This window comes from Rhinoderma darwinii, chromosome 13 (assembly GCF_050947455.1).
Source record: "Rhinoderma darwinii isolate aRhiDar2 chromosome 13, aRhiDar2.hap1, whole genome shotgun sequence".
Lineage (NCBI taxonomy): Eukaryota > Metazoa > Chordata > Amphibia > Anura > Rhinodermatidae > Rhinoderma > Rhinoderma darwinii.
Window position 1 is genome coordinate 16371085 of NC_134699.1, and position 25325 is coordinate 16396409.

General features: G+C 41.9%; 1 protein-coding gene across 6 annotated transcripts in view; it reads left to right on the plus strand.

The window, feature by feature from the left end:
* TANC2 (tetratricopeptide repeat, ankyrin repeat and coiled-coil containing 2) overlaps nucleotides 1–25325 on the plus strand; it is a 435863-nt gene that overhangs the window by 345665 nt on the left and 64873 nt on the right. The window contains exons 1-2 of one of the 6 annotated variants that reach the window (XM_075846639.1): nucleotides 4736–4985; nucleotides 5127–5211. The exons of 4 other annotated variants lie outside the window; for them this stretch is intronic. The gene's annotated coding sequence lies outside the window, so the exon portion shown is untranslated. Of the gene's footprint in view, nucleotides 1–4735; nucleotides 4986–5126; nucleotides 5212–25325 lie in introns of those variants that run through there. One more of the 6 variants, XM_075846640.1, reaches the window with a different exon arrangement.

Below are 25325 nucleotides of genomic sequence, written 5' to 3' on the forward strand. Positions count from 1 at the left end.
GTGTAGTTTTCGGCTGAGCTCTCACCTTCCTCAGGATCAAGGATACCCCACGAGGTGAGATTTTGCATGGAGCCCCAGATCGATGTCGATTGACAGTCATTTTGTATGTCTTCCATTTTCTTACTATTGCACCAACAGTTGTCTCCTTCTCACCCAGCGTCTTACTTATGGTTTTGTAGCCCATTCCAGCCTTGTGCAGGTCTATGATCTTGTCCCTGACATCCTTAGAAAGCTCTTTGGTCTTGCCCATGTTGTAGAGGTTAGAGTCAGACTGATTAATTGATTCTGTGGACAGGAGTCTTTTATACAGGTGACCATGTAAGACAGCTGTCTATAATGCAGGCACCAAGTTGATTTGGAGAGTGTAACTGGTCTGGAGGAGGCTGAACTCTTAATGGTTGGTAAGGGATCAAATACTTATTTGTCTGTGCACAATGCAAATAAATATATATAATTTTGACAATGTGATTTTCTTTTTTTTTTTTTTATATAATCTATCTCTCATTGGTAAAATTAACCTAGCCTAAAAATTCTAGACTGTTCATGACTTTGACAGTGGGCAAACGAACAAAATCAGCAAGGGATCAAATACTTATTTCCTCCACTGTATATATATATATATATATATATATATATATATATATATATATATATACACACTACCGTTCAAAAGTTTAGGGTCACTTAGAAATTTCCTTATTTTTGAAAGAAAAGCACAGTTTTTTTTCAATGAAGATAACATTAAATTAATCAGAAATACACTCTATACATTGTTAATGTGCTTAATGACTATTCTAGCTGCAAACGTCTGTTTTTTAATGCAATATCTACATAGGTGTATAGAGGCCCATTTCCAGCAACCATCACTCCAGTGTTCTAATGGTACATTGTGTTTGCTAACTGTGTTAGAAGGCTAATGGATGATTAGAAAACACTTGAAAACCCTCGTGCAATTATGTTAGCTTCGCTCTAAACAGTTTTGCTGTTTAGAGGAGCTATAAAACTGACCTTCCTTTGAGCTAGTTGAGAATCTGGAGCATTACATTTGTGGGTTCGATTAAACTCTCAAACTGGCTAGAAAAAGAGAGCTTTCATGTGAAACTCGACAGTCTATTCTTGTTCTTAGAAATGAAGGCTATTCCATGCGAGAAATTGCCAAGAAACTGAAGATTTCCTACAACGGTGTGTACTACTCCCTTCAGAGGACAGCACAAACAGGCTCTAACCAGAGTAGAAAGAGAAGTGGAAGGCCCCGCTGCACAACTGAGCAACAAGACAAGTACATTAGAGTCTCTAGTTTGAGAAATAGACGCCTCACAGGTCCTCAACTGGCAGCTTCATTAAATAGTACCCGCAAAACGCCAGTGTCAACGTCTACAGTGAAGAGGCGACTCCGGGATGCTGGCCTTCAGGGCAGAGTGGCAAAGAAAAAGCCATATCTGAGACTGGCTAATAAAAGGAAAAGATTAATATGGGCAAAAGCACACAGACATTGGAAAAAAAGTGTTATGGACAGACTAATCGAAGTTTGAGGTGTTTGGATCACACAGAAGAACATTTGTGAGACGCAGAACAACTGAAAAGATGCTGGAAGAGTGCCTGACGCCATCTGTCAAGCATGGTGGAGGTAATGTGATGGTCTGGGGTTGCTTTGGTGCTGGTAAAGTGGGAGATTTGTACAAGGTAAAAGGGATTTTGAATAAGGAAGGCTATCACTCCATTTTGCAACGCCATGCCATACCCTGTGGACAGCGCTTGATTGGAGCCAATTTCATCCTACAACAGGACAATGACCCAAAGCACACCTCCAAATGATGCAAGAACTATTTAGGGAAGAAGCAGGCAGCTGGTATTCTATCTGTAATGGAGTGGCCAGTGCAGTCACCAGATCTCAACCCCATAGAGCTGTGGTGTGAGCAGCTTGACCGTATGGTACGCAAGAAGTGCCCATCAAGCCAATCCAACTTGTGGGAGGGGCTTCTGGAAGCATGGGGGGAAATTTCTCCCGATTACCTCAGCAAATTAACAGCTAGATGCCAAAGGTCTGCAATGCTGTAATTGCTGCAAATGGAGCATTCCAAGACGAAAGCAAAGTTTGAAGGAGAAAATTATTAATTCAAATAAAAATCATTATTTCTAACCTTGTCAATGTCTTGACTATATTTTCTAGTCATTTTGCAACTCATTTGATAAATAGAAGTGTGAGTTTTCATGGAAAACACAAAATTTTCTGGGTGACCCCAAACATTTGAACGGTAGTGTACACTTTACACTAGCACATACGCTAAGTTATTTCGCGGTTTGTACCTGTATTAACGACGATGCCGCCTTCCGTTTGCAGTGAATCACTCGCCTCTACAATTAATGAGTTGGATCTCAGTGGATTGTGAGTATGACTTGTTAATAACAATTCAGGTTGCACATCATTTGCCACAATTTATTCTTTCATTTGCTTGACAGATGAATTATAATGGAAGAGAAGAGGAAAAATAAAGTGCCTTGCCGCTGAACAGTTGTGTTTTTTTGTTTTGTTTTTACATACAGTTGAAGGGATATTAAATTCTCTCTTAAAGTTTGAAACAAAGGGTCTTTTAGGAATCTGGCAAAAAAATGGCGGTCAATATTCTCCTGTTCCCTTCCATTTCTCATATGCGGACCAATTGGGGGACATGTCTTAGCTTGACTGGTTTTCTTAGCTACCCGCTTGGGAAGGAGAATTCTGCGGTCAGCAAGCTACCTCCCAGCCAGAGCCAAAGCAACATAAGCCCATTTTCTCAAATGTATTGTTTGAGAAGGACTAATTTAATTCTTCCTTAGAAACATGTTCTTTTTCACTCTGAATTGTGATATATGAGAAATGGGTGTTACGTAAATGTTGCAAGTATTTCTTATAGTGTTTTAGTTCATTCGGATGTATCCTACATCCACTGGAGGTTTATCAAGTTACAAATGAATGATGGTATCTGTGTCTGTTGTATGCTGGGAATAAGCTGCTTTAAAATTTGGACAGTCTTTCTCTTATTTGCTTCAGATGTCTCCCCCTTTCGTTTCTAAGCCAGGTAATAGACATCTGACCGCTACCATATTAGCTCTCATAAGGCTGCTTTTTCTGTCACTTGGTCACCTAGGTGGTGCTTGCCCCTCTCTCTGTCAGCTCTCCTAGCAGTCACAGTAAAGAGATAATAATTGATATTGTCCCCCTCTCTCCCTCGTGAGATAGCTGTCATCTATGTGCGTTCCCCAACACCATCCCTCACCTTAAATCCATATATTGCTACCCCCTCCCTCGATGGCTGCTTCTCTGCCTACCCCTCGTCCCGGCCCTGACCCTGAACATCTAATTTTCATGTCATTTTTAATCAGAAAAAAAAGTGGTTGTCAAATGTAATGCATGAAGCAGTATAATTGCTGTAAGTGCATGGTAGATCTCATGGATGCCTGATCATCATTTAGTATGGCTGAACATGGGGTAATTATCTTCAGACTATACTGTATAACCTTCTATTCTTCGCTACTACAGAATTCCCTGTCTATGACACCGATATATAAAGCCTCCCCGTGTGATTTCCCAGTAGCTATTTTTGTAAATTGGTGACGAGAAGTGCACCGTCCCGTCGATAATCTGCTCATGAATGAATTGGTTATTGCTAAGATATTTATACTTTCGGCTTCCTTTGTTTGACATTAGATTGCTGTGAAATGGGCAGGTGCCTCCTGCAGTAAAGTGAGGGACGCTGCCTTGGGCAACTGGCTCACTTTATGGATGGTGCACCATCGCTTTAGGGCAGATTTGTGACACTAGCTATAGTGTCCTGGAGAGTGGAGGGATCACTGATACTCTGTAACATATTATGGCATTTTCACAATCCCATTCACAGTTCTCTCTATTTTTTAGCGAATGTTCTGTTCATACAGCAGCTATTTTATCTGCTTCTATAGATTTTATGCGGAATCTGTTTGCAGACGAGGAGAGGCTTCATATGACATCACTTGGGTTTCCATCATTGGGTTTCCATCATTTTATTAGCGTACTCAGCCCGGGCTATCAGTATGACAAGGTAGATCTTGGCATAATGGAGTATTTCTCTTCCTCCCTGGTAACTTGATTATATGTATTTCTATGCTTAATCAAATAAATTTACTTCTAAAAGGGATGGATTGCTTGAGAGTGCCCTGTGGTACATGTATACTGTGACGAGTCTCTCTATTATGACCACAAGGAAAATGCAATGCATGGAGCAGTGATTTTATTTAATCCCCTCTCGAAGGGGAACATTTTGATCCAAACGAGTTGCTGCTATAAGTCGACTTTTGGTTAGGAAGTGGTTAAAATTCCTGCAGCTTCATTGTGCCGGTGGCGTGGACAGGCTGCTTCTTCCTGTCAGTGGGCCACCTGTCGCAGAAACCCCCTCCTTTCTTGCTATCGCTCCCTTCTGATCGCGGCAGGGCCTTGCTTGCACGCACAGCCATGCCAGGATGTGTGCTCTCTACCTTGAGCTGCATCCCCTAGCTGCGCCGTTTTTACCATCCGTGAATTAAAATTTCTGTCTGACATTCACGAAACGTACATCAGCAGCTCTCCTTTCTTTTTTTTTTTTCTTTATATTTTATATATTCTAATTTGTTCCCAGAATCCATGTCACCGCTCCTTGTATGGCGATGATTTTTTCCTCTTTGCGTTTCCATGACAACAAGAGCACTGCACCATTCATTAGCTCAGGACCGAACTGCATCCCTACGCCGCCTTTTGCATCTCTCTCTGTACTGTTCTGCACCATCCCACTCCCTCCTGTGTGCTGCCCTAGGAGGAGGGGAGTAACGAGGACTGGGGGGACACAAATTTTGATGCCCTCTGCAGCCTCGCTGGAAGAAGAGTGCTAGCTGTGATATCACAGAGGAGAAGAGAACAGATAAAGAGGGGAGGGATGTGTCTGTAGCTTGAGCATCAGTGCCTGCTCTGAGGAGACCGTATTACATCTTGCGAGGTCAGTATCACTAACCAGGACACAGCTGGACCTGTGACACATTATATATATATATATATATATATATATATATATATATATATATATATATATAATATATATATATATATAATGGACTATTTATTGTTATCTGCACCATAGCTTACAAAGTGCTGTTGGAAGAACAGAGCAAGTGCAGCTATTCCGGAGCTTGGGATTTTCAAGGATTTCTGCAGCCACGCTCCATGTAAGTCATTTCCCTAGGACGGCGGGGGGTTTGTGACACTACGTGTGAAGGGGGTCTTCTGAGATGATGGATATCTTGAGATTTCATGCATGAGTTAAAGCCAAGTCATGGTTTTGCACCTCTTTACTGATCGGTAAGGGCTTACTCCTGAACTGCGATCCTGATCTTCCCTTCCTACCTATAGAATTGTGTGGATTTCTAATCTTTGTGATCGTATTTTTGAGATGGAGGGGACAGAATGTTGACATTAGCCTTTACTTAGTGGAGGCCATCGTGAAACCGAGAGCTGCTTCTTACTGACTCCATGCTCAGGAGGACCAGAATGCACTGGGGTGCGGCACGCAGGAGTCATTTTTACTTTGTTGATCTGTAACCAAGCACCGCTGTACCTTTAGAAGTAAGATAATGGTAACCTTGAGCATAATGTTGGTGTCACCTACCTGTTAAGGCCTTGGTTTACATATGAATGTCCTCTTCTTTGTGGATTCTTAGTGAATTGGGAATCCAATCGTTCTTGTCATTCTGCAGCCTAATTGAACAATAGCCTGCGTGTCTAACCCAGGTTATAGATAGAGGTTTTCTAGAACAACATCCATCTACTCCTGCTTGTTTAGAAGGCAGGAGTTTTTTATTTTATCTCAAATTGAAGTGATTCACTGGGCACGGTGAAGAATTACGCGGTTGTGATTTGCCTTTCTATACAGAATTCAAGGTAATATTTCTTTCATTGCAAGAAATTGACCAGCTTCCCTGATACCTTTTACCATGTGAAAAGCTGCAGTGGTAATATATTTGCAATGCTTCTGGAGGCAGCCATTTTATTGACCTCTGACCTCTGTCCTGTTACTTTTAAAAGGGGGGTCTAATGTACATTTGCTTTATAGGAGGAACTGCAACCAACATGATGATAAAGGCATAGGCTATGTCTATCATGTTAATAAGGAAAATGGCTGTCATTGCGTTTGCACTGTCTTTTTACACCATCACCATTTCATTTAACGTATTCCATTTACTATAAGCATACGAATCGTCTCCTACTCACAAGCACGGGCGGCCTCTTTGTAACACATCCTTCTTAATTTGCTAGGAGGCATTTGTCATTCTGAGGTATGAGGCACCAAGTGACTTTGTTGTGTCCTTCTCTTTGAGGGTGAGGATGTTGTACATGTATATATTATTTGTGTGTAGATACATCCACAATTTATTTCTGTTCTCCATTCCTGGCGCCACCACACTCCTTAACACGCCATAACTGATGGTCTTGAGGCAGAAATGACGTTTTCTATGGTGAAGGATGATCTGATGCTCCTCTCCTGCAGTAATTCACCAGTGAGATATTGAAGTGCTCCCTTACAATCCATTTGACTTGAATGATGGCTTTCGGAGATCAAGCGATAACCTGACATTTGTACATGCACTTATGGTTTTCTTTTACATCATTAAGTGGTCTTCGTATAGTTTCTTTGGATAATGTCCACTGTGGATAAAGTCTGGACTGGATCAGTGGTCCTCTGCTGGCTTGTCATATGAGTCTAGTTTTGTTGATACTGGTAGCTGCCACCATTTGTTTCCTTTTCCATGCCCTTATGCCCTATAATAACGATTTACCAATTCTTTACAACTACATTAATTTAATCTAGATGTTGGCATTATTTTAATATTGGTGGTGGTATAAAAGTATTGTTCATTTAGTGAGACGCCGTTATGGTCAAGGTGGTCTGCAATGTGTTCTAACTTCTGCAGTACCACATGTGACCAACAGGTGATTCTCACTCAATTCATGCATAGGCCTCATGCACACGGCTGTTTTACGGATCCATGTTGTAAGGAACCGTGATACAGTGCCCATACTGTATATGCCTGATTTTTGTGGCATGCCATATAATGCTTCTTTGGGAGAATATGATGCCACGTGGAGTGCCAATGGACCTTTCATATGCTGCCATAAATGCTCTGGGCATGTGGCTTTTGCCAAGTGCATGAAGCCTTAGGCCTCATCTACATTACTGCTGGAATATTAAGCAATGTTTTAAGGAATGGAACGTCCTGTATCAAACATTATAGGCAATTTTGTTTTTGACATGGCTCTGTCGGTGTATATGTGAATGAGTCCTTAGCGCGCCATTATAAGCATCCTGCAAATGAGGGTTTTAATGTTCATTCTGTGCTCTCCACCCCCTCGTCATCCTGGCAGTGCTGAGTGGGCATATACCTTTTATACCATGAATATAAAGATGTCGTTTTTATTTTGTAATGCTGTCTAATTGCCACATATCGGTAAAACCTATATTTGAGTGATTGATGGCTACGTTGAAATCTAGTGAAGAAGCCGTCGTGGCTACTACCGCCTCCCGGCTGAGCTTCATGTCCGTTAGGTCTGGCTAAGGCCCCTATTCAGATCGCGTTTGTAATGTACATTTAGCATGTACACCAGGAAAGGTCCCGACGTACATGATAAACGTGTCCATAGGGCTCCATTAGCTCGATAGAGACCAAAATAGTGAACTTTTTTATTTTTTATAGCACCAAGACTGTGCTATTCCATACAGTGGGATCCCACAACATATACTACATGAAAAGCTCATGACGTATATGTTTAAACGGGTGACTATTATGGGATCCATTTAACCAATGCGTCATGAAATGGTCCTGAAAGTTCATGATGTATAGGATAAATGGATCCAGTAATAGTCGGTGATGGATGCCACATTTAGGTATCCATCAGAGCCTACGTTTAACACATACGTCTGGAGCTTTCTCTCTGGATATACGTATAACCTATGCCAAAAACTGGATGTGAATGGAGCCTTAATTCTTTGGGCAGTGATGCACCCTTTCTTTGCACCTGTTCTCCTCCGCATCTCTCTGTGTCCCCTGGTACAATAAATCCTTCTGGAATCGTAGCTCTGAACACATACAATGCAGGTCTCTTTTCCTGTAACCAGTTCAGGACTTTACAATGCCCTTAAAACGCGGTCAGATTGATCTTGGCCCATAAACACTTGCTGAATGTTTGTGAATGTAGTTCATTGATCATGGTGAGACGCAAGATGCTCAACGCTGGATTATAGGTCATGTGACGTATTTCCACCCAGCCGATTTACACAGATCAGGAAAGAGCATTAATGTGTTCTTCTGAAGGACATCAATTCTACTCATTAATGTTAGTGCTGTTTATTTTTTTTTACTTGTATCATTGTGTCTTCTTATTTATTTATATATGTAGTATTTATTCATAGTCATCCACCTTGATTTTTGGCCTAATTCAGTGAGATGTCTTGATCTGCTTTGCTGCCTGCTCCTGTGTTCCTAAGCTTACCCTGCTATTTGTTGTTGACCGTGATAGTGTTACATATCTGATGTATGTGTGTGTGTTTCAGGAGATGCGCTTTCTTTATCCTGAACATCAATGAGAGAGACTTGTTTAAATATGTTGTGACATAAAGATCAGGCGTTTTGTATTATTGGGTTTATTATAGTGGGATCTTCTCTGGGTCTCTTATGCAAATATGTATTTATAGTGTTATGAAAAGCAGGTTTAATGGTTTGTATGGATAAGCCCCGCTAGATCCCCACCACCCAGTCACTAGTGTGAACATTAAGGGTATGTTCACACAGAGTTTTTTGCAGGCTGAAGATTTTGATCTGCCTGCACGCTGTTTACCGCGTTTTTCGCCCTTGGCCATTGAGCGCCGCGAGCAAAAACGCAGCAAAAAACGCTTTCTCTACCTCCCATTGGTGTGAATGGGAGGTCAGAGACGTAAATGCCCGAAGATAGGGCATGTCGCTTCTTTTTCCCGCAAGACTATTTTACCACTCGCGGGAAAAAGCGCCTCCGCCCCTATTAAAATCAATGGGAGTAGTTTTCGGACGTTTTTTGGTGCGTTTTTTCCGACGTGGTTTCCATGTCAAGAGACTTCTGTGTGAACAGGGCCTAAAGCTACTACACAGAGTGGAAAATGAACACTTCTGATCAGGTTTGTGATTGGGACATAATTAGTATTGTATTGTGACATATGAGAGGGGCTGATGACCTGTTATCTTGTCTTTGACGGGCCTGATGCAATATATTTTTTTCCCATTCTTGCCTAATTTAAGTGATATTAGTTTTCTTAGTGCAAAAATGGCATAATCATGTTCATGTTTAAGGAACCCTGGCTTAATGAATCACAATCATCATGGCCTATTCTTTGGGGTAACATATATTACGGGGTTGCCATTTGACGACATTGATATTTGTGACCTATTGCTCTATCCACATCCTACCAAATTCCTTGATTCGCCATCTTTTTCTCTTTTTTTTATTTAATTTTCCAAGAGTACATGACAAACAAAAACATGTCCATGTAATCTGGTCAACAAGACAATACAGCTGAAGTTCTCTTTGTATATTAAATAACAATGATGAAATCTTAAATTTTTTTATAACAACTTCCAGATAGATATGAGATGGATGGATGGATAGAAATGAGATAGATAGATATGAAAAAGATAGATACACAAACTCTAGTTAAAGGGGGTTTCCCAACAGAGACATTTATGACATATTCCTTAGGATATGTCATAAATGTCAGACAGATGCGGGTCCCATCTCTGGAATGGGGTCCCTAAACCCCGTTCTACAGCTCTTTATTGTGGTTGAATCGTGTGATTTCCGACCATGAGCTACACTGTTTCCGTAAGTCCCATATAACTGAATGGTAGTTACAGAAACCACGTAGCTCGCATGCTACGCTGCTACTGTAACTGCCCTTCACTACTATGGGAGTTCTGGAAACCGCGTAGCTCAGCGAGCGTTGCTGTTTCAGTAATTCATGGTCGGAAATCACACGATTCAGCCACAACACGGAGAAGTAGAACGGGGTTTAGGGTGTCCTGTTCTAGAGATAGGTGCGGGTGCCAGAGGTGGGACCTGCATCTATCTGACATTTATGACGTATCCTGTGGTTATGTCATAAATGTCTCTGATGGGAAACCCCCTTCAAATGTAAAAGAAAGAAGAGGGGGGAAAAGAAAAAAAAAAGTTGGGAAGAGGCAAGGAGCAGATGGTAGATCCTAGATAAGTGCCGAAGTATTCTGCAGATTTCTGGAAGCTAACCCAATGAAAACAAGTTTGATAGAATTTGTCCTGGTAGACCAGAGGACATTCCCAGAAGATATGTAGTACAGAGCCCAAATCAGGGTCCTCTCTACAGCAGAGAAGTAAAAATCCATGTATCATGGCATGTAGTTTCGTGGGGACCGTTTACCAACTATAGAGCACTTTGAAACCTCCGTCTTGTGTCCTACTGGAGACAGACGACCTGTGGACAAGTTTATACATTCTATCTCCTTGTTCCGATGTGAAAGTCCTCTTTATCGGTCCAAAATATATGTAGGGCGAGGGGCATCAGATGGGAAAATCCCTCACTTACTTTTTATATATTATTTGCAACAATAACTTCTATGTATGGAGCCTTTGTGTGACTGACAGACAATACCATTTGATATGTTTGTAGAGGTGTCATTCATAAGACTAATGGTCTATATCACCGGTTTTCCATTGTGTCTTCCATCTTTCATCTGATGGACATGTACCCCTTTAGTTGTGATAAATATCTACTCATGGATATTATCCCTAAGGTTTCACTGTATTATTAAGCAAGTACATGTGGTATATACAAAGCATGCAGCCATTTCATACTAGTAATGTCCGTAATCCCCAGAGTATATACAGACAACTGTACTGTATCATGAAAATTGTTTTAGGGCACACAATGTCTGTTTCCACTATAACTCCTTTCTGCCTTTTTTAAGTCCAAATTGGCTACCAGAATCATGATGTGCATTACAGCTTCTCTCAGTTGAAGTTTATCTCCCTCTATATCCCCTCCCTTGTCGTTTCATGAAACACATAATTTTTTTCTGTAATCATGGAAACATTGAAGTATTGGCTTGCTTCATGCTATTTCACCTGCATCATCTTGACGTAGCAGAATGTGCATCTTGGCGTCCATCTATCTATCATTTATCATATTCGACTGTGCCATCTGTGGGGTTTCAATGAGTGTTTAGCTACACACATGATCAAATATGCAGTTGGCTTGTGTATTTCTGTATATTCTCATGGAGATGTGTGTGTGTGTGCGTGTGTGCGTGCGTGCGCGTGTGTGTGTATATACATATATATGTATATGTGTGTGTATATACATGTATATGTATATATGTGTATATACATATGTATATATATGTGTGTGTGTGTACGTACGTGTGTATATATATATATATATATATATGTGTGTGTATATATGTATTATATACATATATATGTATATATATTAAACAAACATTTCTATAGAATTTGCACGTCTTTATTTGGTGATCTATTTTGCTTTATTTAACCCAAAGGGGTCTTCCGTACTCTGAGCTGCAGACAATTAATTAGCAGCAATGGAGCCACCTATTGTTTTCAAACACTGAAGAATGACAAGCCATTGTAACTGGGCCACTCAAGCTTTAAGGACCGCAGCTGAACCATGTAGCCCATGTATAGCTAAAATGAATCCATAGACAATGTAGATTGTGTCATTAAACAATAGCGACATCTATCCTCTGGAAAGCTGCATGTAGAGCGTAAAATACATTAGAAGTGACTGTCATGCTGGTGTCTCTTAAAGGTTAGTAGTGGTACTCCAGATACAGCGTTCTTCGTCAACTCACTTTACAACAGCAGCTCTGGTTGTCTGCCCTTGGGGTGACTCGATTTAGGTCAGGGCCTGGGATAAAGGCCTGTGTATGAGGGTGGGGAGGTGGGTGGATGTATAGAGAAGACGGGAGCTGAGATGTAGGTGGAATTATTGATGCAGTAAAAGAAGTGAGTGGGCAGAGATTAGTATAATAAGGGCTGCAGACTGCAGTTGCTTTTTGGACAAGGAAAGCAATATATATTAACCTCTAAACAGTCTAGACGTCAAGCTCTTTGGTACAGCTTTCTACTGCAGGATAGTTCACCTGATATGCAAAAGGATTAGGTTTAGAGGACAAGTGCTCCTGAAGTCCAATTCACTAAGTACTTCTGTTATCCTCCTTGGAGGTTTAGGGTATAGGCCCACGTTGTGGCCTCCACATGGCTGAGGACAGCAGGGACATACACTTTAGCGTATTTTTCAAATTGATTGTTTATGGCTGCTTGATTTTGCGGGTAAAGCTAGGGTTTGCCTGTAGTATCGTACAGATAAGGGCCTACATGCCTATACCCTTAAATGGACTTTAACCTTTCAAACAACTTATGCTAATCTAATAGTATACCTGATCTAGATCAACTTTGTAATTTACTTAAAGAGGTTCTGTCACCAGATTTTCAAACCCCTATCTCCTATTGCAGCAGATCAGCGCTGCAATGGAGATTAGAGTAACGTTTTTTGTTTTTTTTTCAAAAACGAGCATTTATGGCCAAGTTATGACAATTTTTATATTTATGCAAATTAGCCTTTCTTATGTACAACTGGGCGTGTTTAAAGTTATGTCCAACTGGGCGTGTATTGTGTGTGTAACATCTGGGCGTTTTTACTTGTTTTACTAGCTGGGCGTTGTGAATAGAAGTGTATGATGCTGACGAATCAGCATCATCCACCCAGCTTCTGGCAGTGCACAGACACACAGCGTGGCCTCGCGAGATCACGCTGTGACGTCACTCACTTCCTCCCACAGGAACTTCATTGCGTCGGATGAGCAAGGACACGCTGTGTGTCTGTGAACTGCCAGAAGCTGGGTGGTAACGAAGAGAAGTGGATGATGCTGATTCGTCAGCATCATACACTTCTATTCACAACGCCCAGCTAGTAAAACAAGTAAAAACGCCTAGATGTAACAAACACAATACACGCCCAGTTGGACATAACTTTAAACACGCCCAGTTGTACATAAGAAAGGCTCATTTGCATAAATATAAAAATGGTCATAACTTGGCCAAAAATGCTCGTTACTGTTATCTACATTGCAGCGCCGATCTGCTGCAATAGGAGAAAGGGTTTGAAAATCTGGTGACAGAGCCTCTTTAAGGCCCTTCACACGGGTCAATTATTGGGCAAACGATCGTTCAGGGAAGTGATCAGCAGATGAACGAGCAAACACAAATTCATCTGATGGTTGTATAGTTTTAAAAAAGTTAAATATTATCGTTGTCGGCAGCACATCTCCATGTGTAACAGGGAGATGTGCTGCCGACATGATAATAATGAGCGATCGGAGTAAAGCGCTCTCGTCCTCATACTAGCTCCTTGTGAAAGGAACAAACAAGCAGCGATTAACGAGCTGCCTCGTTGATCGGCGCTCGTTTACACGGGCCAGAGGACCTTTACTGTTAAAATGTAGTTTTATCTATGCAAATTCTGTGCGACGTTACTGCCACTAGGTGTCTCCCTTCCTGTAAACTTATGTTCACCCCATGTTGTCAAGCAAAATCCGTGCCTGGTTATAGAACAGAATTGATGGACTGCAGAAGGTTGGGGGGGGGGGGGGTGTCTCTTCACCGCCTGCCCGTAGAAGTCTATAGAGAATGGATGGGAGAAAGTGTAAAAAAGGCACAGACAGACGCAGCACCTTCCTGGCAAGTTCTATCTCACGCCAGTGCTGGATTCTCAGCTGCACTGTTTATTATTGCTGTATAATTCCTCCATACTGCTGCAGCTTTTATTTATGTGTGTATATGTATATATGTTTGTGTGTGTATGTATATATATGTATATATGTATATATATGTATATATATATATATATATATATATGCTAGAAATAGAGAGGAGAATCCTGCTCTCCTATGTGTGCATTGTATAGAAGACATGATAGTAAATTAGGCTCCATCCATTAGTTAAGAGTGGGCTGAGAGTCCGAGAGACAGATCTTTGACTCCTAAACCACTGGCGCTATTTTGTTAGTAAGGGAAAAGTTCAATGGTCTCCACCTTGTGCCCTTCCTCCAGCTAAAACCAGTTTTTCACTTTAAGGACCCTGCAATCCGTTGTATAGATCTGAACTTTGTGGACCTGTGTGTGTATGATTATGTGGGAAAAGACTGTTATTAAAAGTGGTTTTCACACCACATTTATTAATAGCTTATTGATTAGATATGCCATCAATGTGTGATTGATGAGGGACTGACCACTGGAGCTCCCACTAGATCCAAGAACGAATAAGTACATCATTTGGTAAAACGCAGCGGCCTATATGGTTTTTCTTCCCCTTAAATTAGCACCAAACCTAGCAGTCGGACTGCCTTAGATTAGACCTCAATGGCATGTTTAATTCATGTGACATCAGTTTTTATGTAAGAAATCCCCTTTAGCTCCTCTCAAACCTGCATTCTCAGTGTTTGAGAGAAATTAAGCTTTAAACTAACACTAAAAAGAAATTCAGAAAAAAAACCATATTCCAGCAATTCCTTGCTAAAAGGGATTGTGTCATTAGAGACAACCCCTTTCAAAATGTGTCCTGCTCTAGGCAGTTCATTTTGCTGGGAAAAGCCGTAGCCAGGCGTTCGTAATACAAGGATCGTTTAAAGAGGCTCTGTCACCACATTATAAGTGGCCTATCTTGTACATGATGTGATCGGCGCTGTAATGTAGATTACAGCAGTGTTTTTTTATTTAGAAAAACTATCACTTTTGAGTTATGACCTATATTAGCTTTATGCTAATGAGTTTCTCAATGGACAACTGGGCGTGTTTTACTTTTTGACCAAGTGGGCGTTGTACAGAGGAGTGTATGATGCTGACCAATCAGTGACCAATCAGCATCATACACTTCTCTCCATTCATTTACTCTGCACATAGCAATATAGCTATATCGTTATGTGCAGCCACATACACAAGCCCTAACCTTACTGCAGTGTCCTGATAATGAATATACATTACCTCCAGCCAGGACGTGATGTGTATTCCGAATCCTGACCACTTCTGTAGCGTCTCTGTGATTTACAGCATAGCAGGAGTAGTCTCGCGAGATTACGCTGTAAACTGTCATTCACAGCGAGATCTCGCTGTGCTGTGCTGTAAATCACACAGACGCTACAGAAATGGTCAGGATTCTGAATACACATCACGTCCCGGCTGGAGGTAATGTCTATTCATTGTCAGGACACTGCAGTAACGTTCGTGTTTGTGTATGTGGCTGCACATAGCGATATAGCTATATCGCTATCTGCAGAGTAAATGAATGGAGAGAAGTGTATGACGCTGATTGGTCAGCGTCATACACTCCTCTGTACAACGCCCACTTGGCCAAAAAGTAAAACACGCCCAGTTGTCCATTGAGAAACTCAGTAGCATAAAGCTAATATAGGTCATAACTCCATCAAAAATGATCGTTTTTCTAAATAAAAAACACTGCTGTAATCTACATTACAGTGCTGATCACATCATGTACAATATATGCCACTTATAATGTGGTGACAGAGCCTCTTTAAGTCCGCCAGAACGAGAGCCGCTCAGAAAAGAGCTACTTTGCGTTCTGGCTCATAGAAGTGGTCCTGAGCAGGGGACCCCCTCCTCTATCATGTCCATATGTCCTAAGAAGGTATATGAAGAGGGGTTGTCTTCATGAGTCAACCCCTTAAATCTTCTCTTTTCCTTTGATTCTCTTTCGTGTCATATTGCAATTAATATTTATAAATATTGGAAGAATCCTTGTCTGTGTGTCCCAGAGATCAGCCATTTCCCTTTTCCTCCTTCTCCTCACTATCCTTTGTCTGGCTGTAGGACAACTGGCTGCAGCAGGAGCCTCCCTTCTCTGCTCAATCTGCAGTAGGACACACAGATTAAGACCGGCGCACTTTACTAAGCCACACTCCTTTAGCCATTCACCAGCCGAAAATGGAACACATAAGCAGGAAATAACCCCTGTGTTCTCTGCAGGATTTCTACAAGAATTTTTGTTTCATGAGCTTGCAAAAAATCCTGCAGACTGACGACACACAACTGTAAACTCCTGTTTACTTTTATTCATGTCTAGGTTTAGTGTTCCTTTAATACTTTATCTAATATTACCCTGTTATACCTCATGACTGATTTCACTATAGCTGTACTTTTACTATGACAACATATTTATGCAGAGATTTTTGATCTGACATTTCTACCTGTACCGCATGGTAAATTTCTTTATATCATTATAAAGAAATAATATTGACTTTTAAAGGGGTTATCCAGTCGTTAAAAATTCATGGTCTATCCTAGGCCATCAATTGCTGATGAGTTGGGGTCCGACTCCCGGGACCCCCGCCGATTGGCTGTTTTGAAGGGGGTGTAGCGCTCGTATGAGAGCTGCTTCCCCTTCATTTCTACTTCCCTACTTGCTCACTGTGAATCGTCGACACAGATGTAGTGGCGATTCACAGGTATTGCAGCCTTTTCTCTGATTGAAGTGAATGGGAGAAGAAGGCTGGAATATCTGTGAATCGACGCTAAATGATTCACAGTGTGCAAGAAGAAATGAAGGGGAAGCAGCGCTCGTCTGAGTGCTGCACCCCCTTCAAAACAGCTGGTTGGCGAGGGTCCCGGGAGTCGGACCCTGACCCATCAGCTATTGATGACCTATCCTGAGGATATAAATTTTTAGCGACTAGATAACCCCTTTAATCTCAATAAATGTTAACTTTGAGGTCATGAACTGAAAAATAGGGGGATACTTTTTGTGTAATGGACCAGTTCTAAAAACAAGTAAATTTTCCACCAATGAATGCACTGATCTGTCAAGTTACAGTGCCCCCTGCCCCAGTTTCTAGAACAGTTGATGCTTCTCTTCTGCAGTTCCCTTTGCTCAACCAATCGTGACAGAATGTTTCCATCTTATTAAGTAGTATGGGCCGCAGGGAAGCATTTAAGAGATTGATCTGCTGAATTCATGTAAATAAGGTTAAAAACTAATTACATCTCCTATATTTCTTAATGAGAGATAAAGGGGGGGCCTGTCGATATAATGTTTGTTCCGGTTCTGGGTAACTTTTGTCGTGTATATGTACAAATCATGTTAGGTGCCGTTTAATACTGAATTCAATTCTATTGTGATTCTATTTGCAGATGGATGATGTCATTATTGTTACATTTCAGTTACAAGGTTACTGAAGGAGGCAGTCGTTTTTTGTTTCGTGTAGCGCTGTCACTATTGCCTACCTCTGGTCTCGATTCTGGGTTGACGGACAGGTCACAGCGCTAAACATGTGCCAGTCTATACGATGCCGAAATTGTGTTTTTTTTTCTTTTCTTCAATTTGTACATATTCTATTGTCATTTGCACTTTTACTGTTTTGGTTTATACACTTAACCCCTCTTAGTAACAAGTGTTGCTAGGACTTGGTTGATGTGTCCACCACTCTCCGTGTTCCAGGCCGCACGGTCTACAGATGACAGGATGACACAGCCCGTGTCCTGTACATGATGCGTGACAAGCCTCATTAAATTGCACCGAGGCAAATGTCTTAATCATCCTCCATTCATCCCTTTTGATAGGGTTGGTGAAGCGGATCTAGGAAACACCAGGCTGTGTGAGGGCCTGGCAGAGGCGGCTGTCATGTCTCGGCTCGATTACGGCTGAGAGACACACTAGCATTTGATGGGCTGTGAAGAGCCGGCTATTACAGCAGAATGGTGCTGGGGGTGAGTCAGTATTACTGGATAATATTGAACACGTTGCCAGCTCCCCCTGGAAGGGGCTGATGTCCTTCCATGACCTTTCCATAGCAACAGGCTGCGATTTGTAGTAAAGACCCCCCCTCCTCTTCCCTTATCAGCTTGGCACTGGAACTTCTCCATATTATTGTTCAGCCCTTCACAGTATCTGCGCTCGCTGCAGCTAGACTTGCCCATACCCTATTATCACACCTCTGACAATGTGAATTCTGCCACACTCTGCATCCTTTCACACATGGAGCTTGTCAGATCTCACTGGCACGGAGCAGAAGTGAAGCACTGAAGAGTTTAGTGGACTGCCTTCTGCTAATCCATGAGCTTATACTACTATAGCTATGTGCGTGATTGTAAATACGGGCTGATAATAATGGCTTAATAGACATGTTTCACTGATGTCATAAATTTGACATTTTCATTGTTATATTCTCTTATTTTATAGAGCATTTCACCCCTGATACAAAATCACCAGTCATGAAGGTGTTAAACATTCAGCTCGAAGCCATGTCTTAAAGAGGCTCTGTCACCAGATTTTGCAGCCCCTATCTGCTATTGCATGTGATCGGCGCTGCAATGTAGATTACAGTAACGTTTTTATTTTTTAAAAACGAGCATTTTTGGCCAAGTTATGACCATTTTCGTATTTATGCAAATGAGGCTTGCAAAAGTACAACTGGGCGTGTTGAAAAGTAAAAGTACAACTGGGCGTGTATTATGTGCGTACATCGGGGCGTGTTTACTACTTTTACTAGCTGGGCGTTGTGTATAGAAGTGTCATCCACTTCTCTTCACAACGCCCAGCTTCTGGCAGTGCAGATCTGTGACGTCACTCACAGGTCCTGCATCGTGTCGGCACCAGAGGCTACAGTTGATTCTGCAGCAGCATCCGCATTTGCAGGTAAGTAGCTACATCGACTTACCTGCAAACGCCGATGCTGCTGCAGAATCATCTGTAGCCTCTGGTGCCGACACGATGCAGGACCTGTGAGTGACGTCACAGTGCTGCACTGCCAGAAGCTGGGCGTTGTGAAGAGAAGTGGATGACACTTCTATACACAACGCCCAGCTAGTAAAAGTAGTAAAAACGCCCCGATGTACGCACATAATACACGCCCAGTTGTACTTTTACTTTTCAACACGCCCAGTTGTACTTTTGCAAGCCTCATTTGCATAAATACGAAAATGGTCATAACTTGGCCAAAAATGCTCGTTTTTAAAAAATAAAAACGTTACTGTAATCTACATTGCAGCGCCGATCTGCTGCAATAGCAGATAGGGGCTGCAAAATCTGGTGACAGAGCCTCTTTAATTCTGAGACAGGTAGATGTTAGACCGTGACCGCCATCGCACGGGGGCTGTCACCCCTCTTTTCTACATGAAATCTACCAGCTTGTGTCGTTTTATACCTCTTTTTTTTCTGTACCGTTGTCCTTATATGCAGATTTGCAGGATTCTTAAGAACGTTTGGAGCTGCATTTCCACGAATATATAAATACGTTGTATTATTTACTAAAAAATGCAGCAATGCTTATCAAAATTGTCTTGAGAAAATAGTATAAATAGGGTCTACTGGTTATCCCCCCTTCGTTTGATATGTGTTCCATGGATTTTTAGTAGTATCTACCATGTCAGGCCAATTTGTTAACATGCAGCACATCTATGCATAAGATATGTGTACACAGTCCTGTGTTTGAGTTCTACGTACACACAGCTTGTCACAAAGTCCTCTTTAAAGGGTTTTTTCCACGGAAGACACTTATTGATTTGACATGCAATAAGTTTACGATCCCAACTACTGGGAATCTCACTGATAACAAAAACGGGTTCCTGGTTCCCTTTACCGGCAGAGAGGTCACGGTCGTGTGATACTTTCTACATTATAGTCTATGGGAGATACAAAAACAGATGATTCCCCATGCTTGGCTTTTCCTGTATCTCCCATAGACATTATGGATATCAGACACCTACCAATCATATTGATATGCCATAAATGTCTCATTATTATTATTAGACCCCACTACCTGACGCCAGACAAAAACTCTTCCTTGTCCTCGTCGATCTTTCTGGAACTTGGACAGTCGCTTCGCAAACAGTGCAGCTGGGAAATTATTTCTTAGGACTCCCAATTTTTTTGTCAAGTCATATTACAGTATATGTATGGTTACAAGAAAAGCTCAGGGAACCCCTTTAAACTAGGGTGCGGCTCTGGGGATTACTTTCTTATCTCTGTTTATTTGCGCTCTGGTCTCCATATTTTACCCTCATGAGTTTTTGGTTTTTTTAACTCTTGATGGGTTGTGTTAGGCCCTATTCACACAACAGGGATTCTCGGCCATGTGTAAACCGGGGTGTCAAAAAAATGGGACATGCCTTATTTTGGGCCGTTCTCGCGGCCTCATGACGTCTATGCTGCCGTGTAAAGAACGGCTGTCACTCGGATGTGATCCGAGTGACGGCCGTGCCGCTCGGTCTCTTCTCATTCTCACAGTGCGAATTGAATTTTGTTGCTCCCTGTAGGAGTGAAATCACTAATCACCGGCCACAGCGTTGCTGAAGCTGTGGCCGGGGATTCCGCTCCAGGAGAAGTCCCTGACTTCACTGTCCATATATGGGCAGTATAGTCAGGGACTTCTCCTGGAGCTGTTCCCTTACAGGAAGGTATGGGGGGGGGGGGTGGCGGCTATGTACAAGGGTGCTGTGTAGCAGTACCTAAAGGGGCTGTGTGGCATTACATACAGAGGGGCTGTGTGGCACTACCTACAGGGGGGCTGTGTGGCACTACCTACAGGGGGGCTGTGTGGCACTACCTACAGGGGGGCTGTGTGGCACTACCTACAGGGGGGCTGTGTGGCACTACCTACAGGGGGGCTGTGTAGCACTACCTACAGGGGGAGCTGTGTGGCATTACATACAGAGGGGCTGTGTGGCACTACCTACAGGGGGTTGTGTGGCACTACCTACAGGGGTGATGTGTGCATTACCTACAGGGGGGCTGTGGCAGGAACTACATAGGGCGGTGTGTGGCAGAAAATTTACAAATTAAATTCATCCGTTTTTAAAACGGACAGGGAGAAAAACGGAAACACGTCCCGAAATGGAACAGATGCAATATGGCCGAGAAAAACTGACCAAGACGGACGTTTTTATCGGCCAACACTCGGACCCTGTCGTGTGAATAGAGCCTTAGTAATGGGTGTTCCAGGACAGTCTGTCGGTCATTACAAATAGTTTGTGGGTTGCCTCTGTGGGACACTAGTGATGCATTCCCCTGGGGTGTGCTGCCTCTGAGTGTGAACAAGTATGTCTCATTTTGCTGTTCTTCTATATCGTGGTGGTGGGAGGAGGAGGATGAACACGGATAATGGAAAGGAGGAGGTTAGTCATTACATAGAAAGTGGTTGGAAATAGATAATGATCTGAATATTAATATCTAATTCAGAAATGATTTAGATCTATTCTTTATGTCTCTATGCAGTCGCTTGCTTTCAAACAAGGGTGGAGGAAGAGATTTACATCAATGACTCATAGGTTTTATCCCTATGTACTGTGCATGAGAAGAATGCTTTATTTGACAGGAGTTTGTTCTTCAGAAAACACTGTAGTTTACACCAGTCTGTAGAATGAATCCTAAAGTTTGGACTAACCTGTCGATTGATAAAGGAACCGCGACAGGCAGCTGTAGTTTTTAAGATGTTCTAACATTTTCTGAGATGCAAGGTTACGCTTGAAATGGACCTATGTGCACCCTGTATTTTTGTATGGTTTTATTCTTATGAAGTATATATTTACCGGAAAAAAGATGGCCATATATTTTCCATAATAGTCTATGTGGGATGTGGAAACAGATGAGCGACCGTGCTTGGCTGTTTCCATATGATGCATGACCCCCTGTCCACCCTGTGGTCGGACACCCACTGATAAAACCAATATGATATATATATATATATATATATATATATATATATATATATATATATATATATATTAGATATAGATTTATTTTGACTCAATACCTTTCTATTACCTAACACTTTAGAACATGGCTTGTCAGCTGTATTTGTCAATTATATAATTTGTTTTTATGTCCAATACCCTTCTAGAATGTGTGTATTTATATCTACTTTATATGTATATAGGGTTGTAGCCGAACACCATTGTTATAACTGAGGTGAGAGGCTGTAGGTTTACCTGCACTCTTGTGTATATATACAAATTGTCACATTATGAACTTATGATGAGCTGGTCCAAAGCTGACCAAGCAAAGTTGAAAATGTAATAGTCTTTTAAGTTTGTATGGTACCACGGCCCGCCTGGGCTTTCTACTGTTCAGAGAATGCACTAGTGCCCTGTGCCACATCTATGGCTGACTGTAGAGTGGGTCGCTCTCTACTACTTTGTCTGTCCAGTTTCTTGTCAAACTGTGACGATGCCACTGTTTTGCACCTACGTTGTGGCATCATTGGTTCCATCTGCTTGGCTACTTGTAGTAGCTAGTTCTGCAGTGGGACTTGAAACACCACCGGGCATGCTCAGTGTGTGGTGGCTGGCATTGTCAGAATGGGTGGAGAGGCAACGTGGCTGAAAATGTCAAGGGTGTGATTTAAAGCATTAGGGGCTGTTCAGTGAGTTGTTATAAGAGGGTGGGGTAGACAGTGGGCTCCCTGTGAATTTGTCACCCAATAGACTACATAAATCTGAAGCTGATCCTGAGTTTTTCCAAGCTCAGCTCTGCTACATGTGTGTGTATAATTAGAGTCCAGGAAAACACAGTGGTGACTGAAGCACCATAAACAACTGCTCGATAACCTGCATTTATCGGTGACCATCTTGGTTTCTATGGTTATAAAGGATTCTTGTTTATCTCTCACAGAGCTGATTAGCATTAGGCTTGCTTCCTTGAATAAAACAGCCAGTCCTGTTAATGTCACTGCTGCCCGGGTTACAACAGGGGCTTTAATTTATTAATTGATTATTTATTTGGTTTACTTCTCTTCTGAAACGGCCGGTGGTTCTTTTTTTTATGGCACATGTTCACATCTTGTGTAGAAAGGGTTTGGATTAATGAGCTTTACCAAATTCAGGAAAGTATCTGTGTGTTAAATTTATATAGTATCACAGAGTGGGAACTCTTCATAAAACACAACAACCTTTATTCATTATTCAGATTAAAATACTCTAGCTAATTCTTTTGAATACAAATAACTCAGACACAACCAGGGTTGAATCAAATAAGCAATCCACAATAATCACCTGGAGCATCCAGAAAATTATATCTAGATGGCGTGGTACCATATACCACCTATGGACAAACTCCAGGGATACCAAAATTTCTATCACACACAATTAGTGTAATTTCTAAGCATCAAATATTGCATAAAATGACCACAACACTGACACTTCATAACCGTCCCAACGCATTTCCCCAACCTAGCTGGTTCATCAGGGGACAATATTGGACAATTTGTGTGTAATTGGAGACCTATAAAGGTGTATATATACATATATGATACATTTTTGCTTGTATAGGCACATTTGGGCCAGTTTACAACTCATGACTCCTGGGAGTAAAGATGACAATTGGTTGAGGAAGGAACAGGTAATGTAATCCATTTTACAAAAAGATACTGGTTTGTAGAAGGTGTAGATGGAGGCTTGGCATGACTTCCTGGGGAGACCACACCTCCCCAGGAAGTCATCAGAGACCACACCTCCCCAGGAAGTCATCAGAGACCACACCTCCCCAGGAAGTCATCAGAGACCACGCCCCCCAGGAAGTCATCAGAGACCACGCCCCCCAGGAAGTCATCAGAGACCACACCCTGCAATACAAGCAAAAATGTATCATATTTATATATACCTTTTATAGGTATCCAATTACACACAAATTGTCATGGTCACAAATTACATGGTCAGGAGTTACCAACACTAACTGCTCTGCTTTCCGAGAAAAGCCGATCAGAAACCAAGTGGCTCAGTGCTCAACCGAGCGCTTCTGCCGACTCGTTTTAGTGTTCGGTGGGGGTCTCCATGCTCGGACCCCCACTGATAAAAACTTCTGACATGTCACTATGACACGTCAGAAGTTTTCTGAACGTTTAGTTACCATTTAATGTATGTATTGCCTGTGTATAAGCTGCTATGTAGACAATATGTGATGAACCTCGGAATCCCCCACAAGCCACGGTACCTGAGACTATACTATGTAGTTATATACGTGCTCTTGGAGAAAACTTGTTTAGTTGCTTACTCAGTTTACATAAACCAACCATGTATTTCCAACAGGTGCTCTAGTGACGTGTCTTCTACCAATAGCGCAAATAGTAGAACAAAAGGAATATAATGTGAAATGTGGTACAGTACAAAGGTTACGCCCTCTGCAAAGTGTTGTCTACAAATAAGAGATTTTGTTTTCTCACTAGTGCGCATAGCACAGCTACATGTACTGGATTAGAGCGTCAGCTAAAAACGTCAGGATCTCTTTCCTGAACTTTTGTGAATAAGGACTGATAGATTAATCATTATGTGCTTGGTACTTCGTATATGTCTGATGTTGGGCAGATTGCTGAAATTGCACCGCGAAGATTACTGTGTGGGCCGGGAACGGGAAGTGGTTATGGCCTCATTTCTGTGTCCTTGTTCTGTTATTGCAGAAGCCGTACATTCATCATTTTTCTATAGTGTCCTTGTCGTCTTGAGGTTGCTGGGGCACCTTGGACAGCAGCCTGTGGAAAAGTATTTGAGTTCTGCATATAACTCTGGGAGCTGAAACAGTAACTGCCCTACACAGTTCTTGGCAGGTAGATTGATGGTTTTCTAGTTTCATGCTGCCCTTACGCACTTGGCGTGGCCACCCGCTTGTGCTGCTGTTGATTAATCACTACCTGTTTGCTGAGCTTTCAGTAATGACTAGATGAGCATTGGTCAGGGGGACGCGGCCTCGTCACAAGAAAGTAGCATCACGTCGATTTAACCTTTTATAGTAAGGGATCTATTCTGTAGTTTTGTTTGTGGACACCAGAAGGGCATAACCATATTTGCCCAGTCCGTGGGTATTAATATGAAGCTTATCCCACTTTTCCTACTCTAATGGCTTCCCTCCTACTGGGAAGACTTTTCTCTAGAATTTGAAACATGACTGTAAGATTTCATGATTGTTCAGTCCAAAGAACATTAAAGTCTTGTTTCGACAACCCCTGGCCATGTTAAGACGCCCTCTATGAGCCAAAACAGAGGGAAGTTCTGTAAGTATCGCTGGCGCGACTGGCATTGATGCATTACATAGGGCACTGAGAATGTGGCCTACTGCTTCGCTTTTCCACTTCACAAGTACAATTTACTAAGGCAGAAATGTGACTAACCGGCATGTACGAAAGGTAACATCCTACGAAAGTGCCATGTTGGAAGTGACGGATCTCTTTTAGTGCAGTCCTACTGCTCATATTTGTGTTTTTTTTTTCTAG